The sequence below is a fragment of the Grampus griseus genome, assembly GCF_964374135.1.
Source record: "Grampus griseus genome assembly, chromosome: 11".
NCBI lineage: Eukaryota > Metazoa > Chordata > Mammalia > Artiodactyla > Delphinidae > Grampus > Grampus griseus.
The window spans coordinates 7,180,345-7,194,151 of NC_139005.1; the positions used below are offsets into that span (position 1 = coordinate 7,180,345).

A 13,807-nucleotide genomic window follows, 5' to 3' on the forward strand; every position below is an offset into this window, starting at 1 on the left:
TATAGATTAGTGAATTTTAAAACACAAATAGAACACCCTGTCTATTTGATGAAAAACTCAAGGTTTCTGTTGGGTGGGATAAGGCACCAGGAAAAATGTAGGTAGCCTTTTAAAAAAATTATCAAATTAACCAAGTACATTAGAAGAAATATCTGAGATTATTTCACTGTTAGTTTTACTCACTGCCCATCTTTTGTGCATTCACACTATGTTAAAACATAGCCTTACCAACCTATTTCTGGATCGTACACTGAATGGACATCTTAGAGTTTAAAAACATGAATATCCTCTTGAATTCCTTCAAAAAGTAAGGTAAAGAATAAGACCAAACCATACTGGAAGAACCCAAATAAAACAGCCCAGATATTTAAGTGAAAGTTAAATATATTTTCCTATTGTTGAGTAACTTTCTTAAGATCTTTATTGCTATTATGAGAGGTAAAAATATGTATTTATCAAATATGTATAGTTATTTTATCATGCAAAAATCTGATTATTGTAAAAGTATTGTACATTGTTAAAATTGTAATTCTGAATTGTATTTAAAAGTAATTCTTTCTGATATTGTTTTTATGTCACCCATGATGAAAAGTGGACTATGTATATACATAAACACACAAATATGAACTATTCCATTTAAAATTCTTAATAGTTATTTTCTTTTGATTGGTCATTTCTGTTGGCTTTAACTCCACTGAACTTTGAAGTATTTCTGTATATGCTATCAAATAAGAAAATACCCTGGAACATTAGAAAAATCCATCAAGAGACTTGCTTTCATCAAGTGCTTTATCGGACTTTTGAAAAGGTATCGAAGGCATTGAAAGAAGTAATTGACTTTCAAGATCATCTCTTCTTTTTCTCAAGAAGAAAACAAAGGAAAAAGAAATTCTCTTCATTCAGTGAGTCCCCAGTCTGGGGTCTGGGGCACTTAGAGACATTGTGAAATCAAATCTTGTGTTACATTTTTCTCCTGGCTCACTCTTTTTGAGAAGGTTTATGGGCTATATGGCTGGTGAGACACGATCCCCTCCTAAGAAAATGTAGGTGCTCAGACAGGTAACCTCTGCTGCTACTGTTTTTATTTGTTTGTTTGTTTGTTTAATTTCTTTTATAATTTGTTTCTGTCGTACTAGGATATTTTTAAATGTAATATATTGCAGGATTTATAACCAGGTTCACTGCTTTCTTTCTTTTTTTTTTCTTAAACCAAACAAAACAAAATTTCATTTAAGATACATTTAGGCGCCTTTGAAGCTTGGATTTTGGAATGTTTCAGTAGTGGACAGAAATCTGCTGTTGGAATCTTCTAGTCTTCCAGGTTTAATTTGAAATGTTTTTAGTTTTGTTTTGGATTTTTGTGTGGTATTTTATTTCCTTTATACCAATGCCCTTTTGCCATGCTGTTTTGGGGTGGCTGCCTAACTCTAGTGAAAATTCTTTCTATATTAACGAAAATGTGGTGTTTTAAATTCCTTAATGATTTGCATTTTTAAAATTGTTTTTAAAGAAATATTCTAACTGCTTGCACTATTACTGTTCTTTGCCAGCCTTTTCAGGAGACAAAAAAACAAAAACAAACAAACAAAAAAATACCCAGAGAAAAAACTTTCCTTCTTCCCCCTTCCTGATGATGAGTGAGAAGTATTGAGAACTTTCGGGGTCAGTGCCCTTCTAAACTCCCCTTCCCCCAATAATGCAGCTGTAGAATGAATGGTAAATGCAGCGGTTTGGATTCAGGCACAGCCCCAGCCTGCTGGCAGGTAATTTGATTCTTTCTCCTTTTTTTCATCACAAGGCTAACTTTACTTTCTTTTTAAAATTTCCTTTCTTTTATGTACTTTGAAGGCACCAATGGGTTTGTAATATAACTTGGATTTCAAAAAACAATGTATAAACATATCTAGCAAATAATTTGGTTATAGAAAAAGTTTTGGGGGTAAAGTTTGAACTGGTTGGGATGAACCCAGGACTTTCTTTGGGGATTTGTTTTAGCCATTTAGATATCTCCATTCCTTGCATATATGTCTATAATTATTTCAGAGTGTGACTTTTTTAGCTTTGTTTTTGTTTTGGGTTTGTGTGTTTCTTCCATTGTGCTACTCTGGCTTAAGCTTTTTCAGGGGTTGGTGTTCCGAATACACAGTGAGCTCACAGTATAAAGACATCAATTAGGAGTGGACAGGTATGGAAAACTAGAGTTTTGAAAAGGTAAAATTAGGTTCTAGGTTATATATATGGTAAAAACTCAACATAGCCTTCAGTTGACCTTAGTAGTGCTTCTCTTTCTGTGGCTTCATTATAAAAGTGAAAGGTAATGAGACAAAAGGTAATAGCATTTCAGTTATTTCAGGAGCAGCGTGATTTCAGAATTAATGATTTTAGCATTTCTGATGCACTAATTCTAACAGAGAGATGTCAGCCATTCGAGATTATCATTAAGTAATGGTTTAAATATTGAAAAGTTATAGGTTTGAACAGATTGGAGGGCATTTCTGAAGCACAAGATCTTGGAGCAGATTAATCAAGCCCATAAAACAAAGTTAATAGCAGGAACAGGAATACAACTTATCCATTTTAATAGCCTTCCTGTTAATACTACTATCCTTTCCTGTCTGCCCCAGTCCCCCTACCCTTTTCCTCCTTTTTCCTGTCCTTTCCAAAGTTTTAGCTCTAATATGAGTTATTATCATTATGGGAGATAATCCTCTTTCTGATAAGGTAGAATTTCAGTGTCAGTAGTCAAGACCTTTTCAAGATATATTCTCTTTGGATGCCCTATCCAAGGAGGCTGGAAGTCTAGTAACTCACTAGTTAGGGAATAGGAAATCCTGGCTTGTAATGCTGTTTCTACAGCTGAAGGCATAAAATAAGTCATAAACTTGTTTTGTGCTTCAGTTCACTCATATGAGGTAGGGACAGTCATTCCCCTAAGCATCTTAAGATAAAAATATTTATGTCTTGAACTGAAATTTACCAACAAAGGAATCCTGGCTGCACTCCTGCAGTAATTTATGACATATGGAAGGATCTTGTTCTCTTGCTAATGAGAATGGCTAGCATTAGCATGTGTGCAGTCTGTGGTTGCATGGGATGTGGAGGATTTATGAACCTCCGTTCCGCTGCCCCCCCCACCCCCCAAGATCACTGCCACGTTAAAAATGATCTTGCTTTCAGATTTCACCATATTCAAACTATATTAGATGGTCCTTATATAGTATATATACCTGGCTGCTACTGTGGGGTTTGGGAACATGAGGGGTGGGGTGAATTGTTGTTGTTTTAGGTTTCAGTCAGACAGCCATCCCTGTGCCCCAGTTCCCAGAAGCACAGCAGGCCTCTAGGAGCATCCGTGGGAACGGCGCAGTCCTGACATCACCAACTCTTCTGCTCAGGCTCATCCCATAATCAGAGGTCAAAGGGTGGGGCTTGAGATGGGGGAAGGAATGAGAAAGTAGAAACAATGTCACGGCAGTGCCACTGTTGACTAGCCTTTGGTGCTTATGTCAGTGTTTGTTTTATTTTTTAAGTTCACAAAATAAGTTTTTATTTTGGGGTAAAGGTAGTGGGAGGGTGGAACAAAAGCTATTATTACTAGTTCATCATTATCACTAGCTCATTCTAGCATATTGTTCTTTAGTAGCGAATAAAGAATAAATTTGAAACTTAGACCTCAATAATAAAGAGACTGGGAATAAAAATGAATCTCAGGATATTAAAAAACAAAACATTTATGTGGTATTAATTTCCAGTTCTACAACCGCTATTACCTTTGTCACTCTCGCTTTTTTGCCCTTAATTCTTTTATGTATGTATACAGTTTAAGGAAATGTGCATTTGTGGTCAGTCCTTTTAAAAGGACCTAATGAAATTACTACTCTTTTGCAAAAAATATACCCATTGCTTATACGGGCATACAAATGCTACCCTATTTTAAATGTAGGTGGCGTATGTGTTCGTGTTTTAATGTATTCAGAGCCATTGGGCAATAAGCAGTCCAGAACATGAAAACTCAAGCAGGTAAAGCGCCTAACACCCTTAGTTTCTAGAATTACTTTTAAAAACTCCTTTATTGCTGCATCTTCCACAAGTCTTTTGGTAGTCTCTGAACTTAAAATTTGGAGGAGTTCACTACCTAGTTAAAATTTTAAATTATGCATTTATTATTTGTAGGGACAGGTGAAGAAGGAAAGTAACAGAAAAGGAATGGCTCCTTGAGGTGGCAGCTGCTGAGTGTCTAAATCTTTCCAGCTCCCCCCTCCTCCAGCTTAGCATGAACATTGATCATACGTGTTTTGATCTTCTGTGATTGGGATTTTTGTTGTTTTAACTTGGAGGGGAGGTTTCGGGGAAACAGGAACTTCATACACATGTGAAAATATGAAATATTAAGGAATTTTTCTGTTTAATATGAATAGTAAGCAAGAACTTTTTCTATATACTCTTCTGCTGCAGCAGAGAAATAAACTGGTAGGTGGCAGCAGAAGAAAGAATTCTTCAGATTGATGGCTACTGACAAAATCGGCATAGGAGAAGAGATAGAGCATGACATACCACGACAAGCAAAGGGGGCAAAAATGGAAACAGGACTACGATCCCTGATCTTGACTCTTAAATGGTAAGTTAATTTCAAGAATGTGTTTTCAATATGATACCAGTGTCCTGTAAGTCACTGTGGTGTGTAATCACGAATGCCTGTAAATTCTTGACGTAGGATGAATTTGTCCTAACTGGGGTACTATCATTCTTTAATTTGGGAAAAAAATGAGCAATATGTAAAATTAGGGATTTCCAGGATATTGATGCGTGTGAAACCTTTTTTTTCCCCCCCAGCTTTATTGAGGTATAACTGACAGATAAAATTGTAAGATGATGATTTGATATACATTGTGAAAGAGTTATTATCATATCCAATATGTAGACCTTAATGATGGCAAAAATTATGCTATCTCACAGTAAATGTGATTTTTTAAAAAAAATCTGCAAGATAAATGAAATATGCATTGTTAATCATTTTGTAAAAATGAAAGTGTCCCCTTTTTAGTGTGAGCACTGGGGGGATAACTACAGAAGTATGTAATTTGACAATATTTTGTGGTAAAAATGACCTTTTCTTCTGGCTATCTCTTTCCTTTCTAGTCCCATTTCTTTGTCACTGTACCTGCCCATCAGTTCCGTTCTGCATATTCACCTTTCTGTCTTGCTTATCTGTCTCTGCCCTTCTTCTCTTACTGTTTCTTCAGTTGTGCTTCTGCTTTCCTGGTTTGGTATCTCTCTCTTTAGTCATTCAGTCCCTCGGGATTTTATTTTTCCAATGTTGTCATTTTTTGTCTCTGCCTACCTATTCCTCTGTGTGTGTGTGTGTCCCCATTTTCATTTGTGTTCTCTCCGGTAAATAGGTCTGTTTCCTTTCCATCAACAGCTGCCTTCAGACATGGGCATCAGTACCAGTGCTGTGATTTTCTACATTTTAGAATTTGATGAGGCTGAATAAAAGAAATGAAGTGATATTTTGAAGTCCCTAGATTTAAAGACTGTAATTTTCCATTCTTTTAATAAGTTGCAGATCCGTTTATTCATTCAACTACTTGTTTTACTATAGTATCTGTAATAACAGATTCAGCTGCTGGCCTACAGAGGCCTACCATAGAAGTTTAGAATTTTTAAAGTGGAAAGCTTAGAGGTAGTATACTATAATCTTGGATTTACTGGTAAAGAAACTGACGTTCAGAGAAGTTAGTAACTAAGATTACAGAGCCAGGACTACATCTGAAGTGTCCTAACTGCCAATATGGTGCTCTTTGCATTATGTGGCGTGCATTCTTCAAAATCTGCTGTACTACTGAATAAGTGAAGTGCTCTGCAATGAGACCGCTGTGAGTTAGAAAGAAAGTTGTCACTGTTTGGGCTTGTGGTTAGGATACTAAGGCAAGCTGTGGGCAGCCATTTTAGGTGGTTTGTACATAGAATTAATGAGTACATCATTTACAGGGTTTGAGAATAAAAAAGTGTCCCTTGTTAAGAGAAGATGCAAAGAGGTTCTTTGCAATTTCTGGTCAAGAGAGAAGAGAAGTGGATCTCTTAGATCTATTATACCACTAATCCTCTACCTCTCCTCTGGCCTACCTTTATTTCTATTCTGGATAATGAATCAATCTGCAACAAAGGTAAAACATTATATTCTGAATTTTTTTTTTCTGACAGGTTAGCAAGGGGAAGTAGATAGTTAAATGGACTTACTGTGTATACTTGGAATAAAGGATTTATCGTAACATGAAGCTAGAGTAACTGATATTATTGTTTAAATACATGGTGAATTCTGTTTTTTTTTTTAATAGTATAAAAAGAAGTCACCTTCTATTAAAAAGTCGTTTAATGCTAAATACAGTTTTACATATATTAGTATGGAACACAAGAATACATGCCTCAGTTAATATGGTTAAAATTTCTAAACTTTTAAAAAGAGTTTTGTCACAAATTTTGGTTATTATATGGAGATGTCAGTGCTTTAGAACTGAAAGAAGCTTGAATCTTAATCTGAACCAAAATTTATTGCTCATTATATAATTTATTGAAAATGTAGTCTTGAGCACTAGAGTAAGAGCATTTAAGTTTAGTTTTGTTTGTTCAGGCATTTTGCTACAATAACTTTCTGTGATGTTTTAGAAAAAATGTTCTTACCTCAATTTTTTCCTCTTGGTGCTAAAATAAAACACAATTGTCTATATTGTAGGGTTTTCAAGGAGTAATATTGCTGACACATCTTTTATATGATTGTATTTTTTAATATGAAATTCAGTGTCTAAAATTGGGTTGACTTTTGTAAAATATATATTATCTCTATAGTACAGTTTAAATCAATCACTAGGAAAGTATGCTTACATGGATGTCTAACTGAAATAAGTCTCCCAAAACTCCAGTGATGAAGACCAAAGTTTTGGCTTTTGTGTTGGCAGCATCTTGAAAAAGTAGATAAAATAATGGACCTATAAATTGAATTGTTGATTCTAGAGAGAAGAAATTTCAGGAAATAAGAATAGTTTCTCCTGAAGAAGAATCAAGTAAATCTGGGAAGTAAGGTTGCTCTTTTAAACCTGTTACAGGTTTAAGCCGTTAATTTTTAATGAATGATATACCTTAGTATACCTTTGTCAGCTGAGATCACCAAGATGAAATGTGGTAATTACAAAAAGGGTTATGATTCTTTTTGGCAATCTAGACATTTTGTATTTTTTTATTGTCACATTAGTTAATTTTCTTATTTTCCTTTTCTTTTTTCTCATCCTAATTATAAAGACTGTTTAAAACTGTGATTTAAGTGAGCTCTGTGTGTTTCCCCCCTAGGTTCTTTTGATCTCACAGAATGGATGAAGACTGTATGTTTTTTCAAATGGAGGATAGAAGTACACAGAACAAGGAAGCAATAGCTCTAACCTGTTTAATTCAATGTGCTTTCTAAAATAAAAACACCAGAACTGGAAATGAAATAGCATGGAGTATGGTTTGTTCTTTTGTCAGTTATTTCTGCTCACTCCATTTTGTATGGGTTCACTTCAGTCTGCATATCTAGACTTGATGTCTAGCTCCACATGTGTCATTCTCTTTTTTTTTTCACTTTTTGCAAGATTAAACTCCTTGGTTCTTGACAGACTGATCTCTCTATAAAATATTCTGATATGATTACTCCTTTTGGCACAAAGATAGGCACTAAAATGTGTCTTTGGATTTTCTCCTGCCCCTTTCATCTCAGTTTATCTGTCCATGCTGAATAATTATTGCTATGTTTTTATCTCTGAAGAAATGCAGCCTTTTTTCTGTTTCACTCTGACAAGGCTCTAGCGCACACTTGTCATAGCATTGCTCACTACATTTTAATCTTGTGACTGGAGACCATGTCTGACCTACTTTATTTGAACTGTAGGGGATCTAATAATATACATGTGTATACAGAGGCAGCCCTAGTACTTTTGACAAAATAGGCTTTGTAAGCTTTGACAAAATGGGCTTTGCAAGCAGATACTGATACAAATTCTGATTTTATTACTTACTGTTTAAATGGTCTTTGGACAGGTCACCTTCTGCAAGCCATAAAGGAGTGTTTGTAAAAAAATGGAAAGAACCATACCTACTTTGCTAGTCTAATGTGTAAGTATTAGCTAAGCTATAATACGTGTATAATTCTTAGCACATAGTTGAGCATTTAATAAATACTGTCTTTTAATTCTGTAAATTTTGGTTACTGAAATCTTATTCAAGACATACCAAATCTTTTTTCATCTCAGAATGGAAGTCTGTAAGGTTTTCTTTCTTGATTTTCTTTTTTTAAAAAATTAATTTATTCATTTATTTTTGGTACGTTGGTTCTTTATTGCTACGCGGGCTTTCACGCGGGTGAGTGGGGGCTACTCTTCATTGCGGTGCTCAGGCTTCTCATTGTGGTGACTTCTTGTTGTGGAGCACAGCCTCTAGGTGCACAGGCTTCAGTAGTTGTGGCACTCGGGCTCAGTAGTTGTGTCTCGCGGGCTATAGAGTGCAGGCTCAGTAGTTGTGGCGCACAGGCTTAGTTGCTCTGTGGCATGTGGGATCTTCCTGGCCCAGGGATCAAACCCGGGTCCCCTGCATTGGCAGGTGGATTCTTAACGACTGCATCACCAGGGAAGTCCATGATTTCCTTTCAGTTTTCTTATTTAAGCTCCTTTTAAACTCTTTTGGTTGGATCATTTTATGTGTGCGTGTGTGTGTGTGTGTGTGTGTGAGATTTCTCCTAATATAGACGGATTATTCCTCATTCCCACATTTCATTGGCTGAGGAATTTTATATTTCTTTAAAAAACCTTTTATCTCATTTTTTTCCAGGTTTTTCCCCCCTGTCAGCTCATAACATATTCTTTTCTTGCTCCTAAACTGAGAGAATTAAGTAAGGAAAATGCATACCATGTGCCATAAGGAATAGTTTAGGATAGTATGACTTATTTTCCCAAAAATGATTTGAGGAGACTTAATATAAATGTATTAAAACAGAAGATTGGGCTGAAACCAAAATACAGAAAAAAATAAGGTGAAAAGAAGGGTTAAAATGCATATGCATGCTATCAGATCCTGTACATTTGCTCTGATAGAGGTGGACAGAATTGACAAAGAGTTGAATAAAGTTAGAAAATTCATGGTAACCTTAAGATAGAAGCAGATATATTGTGCAGGAATAGCGATGTTTCCTGATCATGAGATGTCCCACAGTGCAAATTAATATGACACTAAAATTTAGTCCACTAAAGTCAGTCCAGTAAGAAGTCTTTTTGATGGTCTGAGCTGATCCTGTGATGAAATTTTCTCGAAGTGTCCTTAGAACCACCTATATCATGATCACATGGATTATTTGTTAGGTTCCAGGGTCCTAAACCTGAATTTTTGGGTTGCCAGGAGTCTGCTTTTTGACAAACTGCTCAAGTGACTTATTCATAATAATGTTTGAGAATCACTGCCCTAAATCTTTTGTCAGTGACGGTGACTTTAAGAAGCACTGCTCTTTGGAACCAGGGATTTTACTCTCTGAAAGGACAAATTGTAAGTATTTTAGGCTTTGCCGTCCACATACAGTCTCTTGCCTAAAAAAAAAATAACCCTTTAAAAATGTAAAACCATTCTTAGCTCAGTTTGTACAAAACAGGCTGATCCTTACTCTAGAGGAATGGGTGGATTGAATATACCTTAGGCAATGATTCGTGAATTTTACTTCTCTAAATTGAGGCTTTGTTAGCAGTAGAGTTTGAGGTTATTTGCTGTGATAGGAAAACAGATGTATTGAAATTCTTTGTAATGAACCAAGAATGGTGCTTTGGTAGTTACAAAAGGTGGAAACGTTGATATTCTCGTTAAAGTTAGCGTAAGTAGCAATATCAGGACAGAAGGGTGTACGTTTCTAAAAATGTTAAGACACTGAATCCTTCAAAGTTTTTCAGACTTAAAAGCTCAGTAAATAAGGACTTCAGTACTACAAACAGATGGCCTTAGTGGGTTGTTTAATTTTTTAGTTCTGTACTCAGCTACTAGTTACACAGGAAGAACCCTTTAAAGGTGAGGGCTTCGTGAAGCAGGCTTCTAGAGGTTGCCTGAGTACTCAGCTATTCCATGATCTCTAAAATGGTACATAGTATAAATTTGAGAGATTAAGCCATTGAAATCTATGTTACTGAACGTTGTGTAGAGTCAAGAGATGTGGACGGTTTGGGATAATCTCCCCCTCTTGTTTAATGATTGTTGTAATTTTAAAAGTTTATTGTTAGAGCTGGAGGCTGTTTGCTTCAGGTTTTCTTTTTTCCCAGCCTAATTGAGATATAATTGGCAAATCACATTGTATTAAAGTGTATAACAATGATTTGATGTGTGTAAGTATTGCAAGATATTTACCACAAGTTTAACATCCATCACCTCACATAGTTATAATTTTTTTTCTTATAATAAGAACTTTTAACATCTACTCTCTCAGTAAATTTCAAATATACAATACAGTATTGTTAAGTATAGTCACCATGTTGTACGTTACATCCCCAGGACTTTTTCATCTTATAACTGGAGGTTTATACCTTTTGACCACTTTCACCCATTTCCCCCCTAACCCCCAGTCTCTGGCAACCACAAATCTGATCTCTTCTTATGAGGTGTTTTGTTTTTGTTTTTTTTCCTTTGAGATAGTCATTTTGTTTCCTTCAGGTGTATACCCAGAAGTGGAATTGCTGGATCATATGGCAGTTCTATTTTTTAACTTTTTGGGGAACCTCCATACCATTTTCCATAGTGGCTGCACCAGCTTACATTCCTACCAGCAGGCACAAAGCTTCCCTTTTCTCCACATCCTCACTAGCATTCATCTACCTGTTTTTTGTTTTTTTTTTTTTTTATGAGCATAGCCGTTCCAACAAGTGTGAGATGACCTTCACTGGAGTTTTGATTTGCATTTTCCTGATGATTAGTGATGTTGAACACCTTTTCACATATCTGTTGGCCGCTTGTATGTCTTTGGAAGAACGTCTAATCAATTCCTCTGATCATTTTTTATGTTGGATTGTTTTTGCTATTGAGTTGTATTTATATTTTTTCAATATTAACCCCTTGTCAGATATTTGATTTGCACATACTCTGTTCAGTATGTTACCTTTTCATTTTGTTCATGGTTTCCTTTGCTCTGCAGAACCTTTTTAGTTGGATGTAGTCCCACTTGTTTATTTTTGCTTTTGGTGTCTAATCCGAAAAATTATTGCCAAGACCAATGGCAAGGAGCTTACTACCTATTAGTTAACACCTAGAAAACTCTTCTAGGAGTTTTATGTTTTCAACTCTTAAGTCTTTAATCCATTTTGAGTTAATATTTCTGTATGGTATATGTGTATAGTTTAAGGTAGGGGTTCAGTTTCAGTCTTTTTGCCTGTGGCTGTCTAGTTTTCCCAACACCATTTATTGAAGAGACTGTCCTTTTCCCATTGTCTGTTCTTGTATCCTGCATTGTAAATTAATTGACTATATATGTACGGGTTTGTTTCTAGGCTCTCTGTTCCATTGGTTTAAGTGTCTGTTGTTATGCCAACACCATACGGTTGTTTACTAAGCCTTTGTGACATGGTTAGAAATCAGGAGGTGTGCCTCCGGCTTTTTTTTTTTCACATCAGGTTTTCTTTTCTTTTTCTTTTTTTTTTTTTTTTTGCGGTACGTGGGCCCCTCACTGTCATGGCCTCTCCTGTTGCGGAGCACAGGCTCCAGACGCACAGGCTCAGCGGCCATGGCTCACGGGCCCAGCCGCTCCACAGCATGTGGGATCTTCCCGGACCGGGGCACGAACCCGTGTCCCCTGCATCGGCAGGCGGACTCTCAACCACTGCGCCACCAGGGAAGCCCCCACATCAGGTTTTCTTGAAGAGATCTGAGTGGCACACCTGTGGCAACCACATTCCACCTCTAATATATGCTGCATAGGTCTCTTCGCACATGCGTTTGGGGAACAGCTCCTCCACAGTTCCATGAGCCTCTTTGACAAAAATGGCTGCATTGCATAATTTTCTACCAATGGTACCTAGAATACCATAAGGTCCACCAGATTATATGGCCCAACTTGCAGGGCTACTTGCATCACAGCCTGAATCTTCTACAGAGCCCTTTCTTGCTCCAGACCCTAGTCAAACTAAGTTACTTTTCACACCATCCAGTATATAGGCTGGGATAGTGTTTCTAGGCAAAATGTGTTGCCTCCATAATCTAGAGAGATCCACCAGGCATTGTGCGTGTTTCCATGTAGCAGGTGATGTAAATGTAACAAGTTGTGTTTTACTTTGTAGGGGATGTTCCAGATGCCTCTTAGTACAGGTCATCTAAAAACTATAGGAATGGCAGATCTCCAGATCTCTGTAGAGTTTATTTCCCACCCTCTGGAACACGTATCTCAGCAAGGCCTCTGGTATGCTAAGCTTCCTTTTGCTCATTTGTCTGCTAAGCATGATGTCATTGATGTAATGCATTTATGTGATGTTCTGTGGAATGTCCAGATGGCCTATAATTTAGATTATATCATATCCTTGGAGCAAAACTAAATGAATATTATCCATTCCATGTGGATGCAAACTATTTCTAGTCTTCTTTCCTGATGGAAATAGTGGGGGAAATTCACTTACCATACCAGTGGTTGTATATTATGTCCCTGAGCCCTAGTATCCCTGCTGTGTGCAGTCATTGGCTAGGAAGAGTTTGGCCTTGGAGCAGAATACGGAGGTGGATCTAAAAGAATGTCAGCTGGCGGCTGGCAAGCCAACTACATTTTTCACAGCGAGTTATAGGAGAGGTCTGATTGGCAAACTTGTATGACTGCCACAGTGCTCTTGATACATAAATAGTTCTCAAGAAGAGAATAAACTGAAAAGAAAAATCTACTGGCACCTCTCCCACTCCTCCTGACCTTATTCCCTAGAGGGAATCACTGTTAATATTTTCTTGCATATCCTCCCAGAATTTCTGAATTTATTTTATAAGTGTGTCTCTTTTTCTTAGCCCAATAGGATTATGATATAACCGTGTTCCATAACTTTACAATATATTACATTTAATACCTTGCCATACGAGTGTGTATACTACTACCTCAATTTTTTTAAACAGCTATATAAAATGCTATTATTTGCTCCTACCATAATTTAATTCCTTGGCTTAGTTACCTGAAATATCCCAGTATTCTTCCAATACATATTTGCTCTTTGTTTAAATTGTTACATGCAACCAAAGAGTTCTAATACAGGAAAGGAGACTGAGAACACGAAAATAAACTTTGACAGGTTTCTCTTAGGATGACGTTGAAAATAATTTGAACACAAATTGAGTGTTGCTAGAACACCTAATCTTTGGGGGGGAAATATATGTATACTAATGGTAAAAAATAGTACCTGGGAAAACAACAGCGAAGTTTTCCATGGTTATATTCAAACTGAATCCCACAATTTGGTCATGTGCTTAATTACCAAAGGATGGGAAAAAAAGACGTGAGTTGATTTTTAAAAAGTAATGGCTTGGTTCCAGAAACCAGGCAGAGTCTTGGATTGGCCTGAGTGACACTAGATTTAATGGAGGACAGCTGGCCCGTAATAGGGATGTGGTAGGATTAAAGAATTGCCAAGTCTAATTAACATCCAGGGACTATAAAGTGCCGGCAAGAATAGTGAAGTCATTTGTACCAGTTCAATAAAATCAATTGAGTATTTAAACATACACTCGGGGAATGTTTTCAAAATCCATATTTGGCATAATTAGGGTATCATAATAAAAGCAGAAAAAA

At 36.5% G+C, this 13,807-nt stretch overlaps 1 long non-coding RNA gene across 1 annotated transcript; it reads left to right on the forward strand.

The window, feature by feature from the left end:
• The first annotated feature begins 54 nt into the window (after positions 1-54).
• On the forward strand, positions 55-7,480 carry LOC309830481. Its single transcript, XR_014297487.1, has 3 exons — positions 55-1,763; positions 4,456-4,618; positions 7,345-7,480. It is a non-coding gene; the product is annotated as an uncharacterized lncRNA (long non-coding RNA).
• Positions 7,481-13,807: the final 6,327 nt, after the last annotated feature.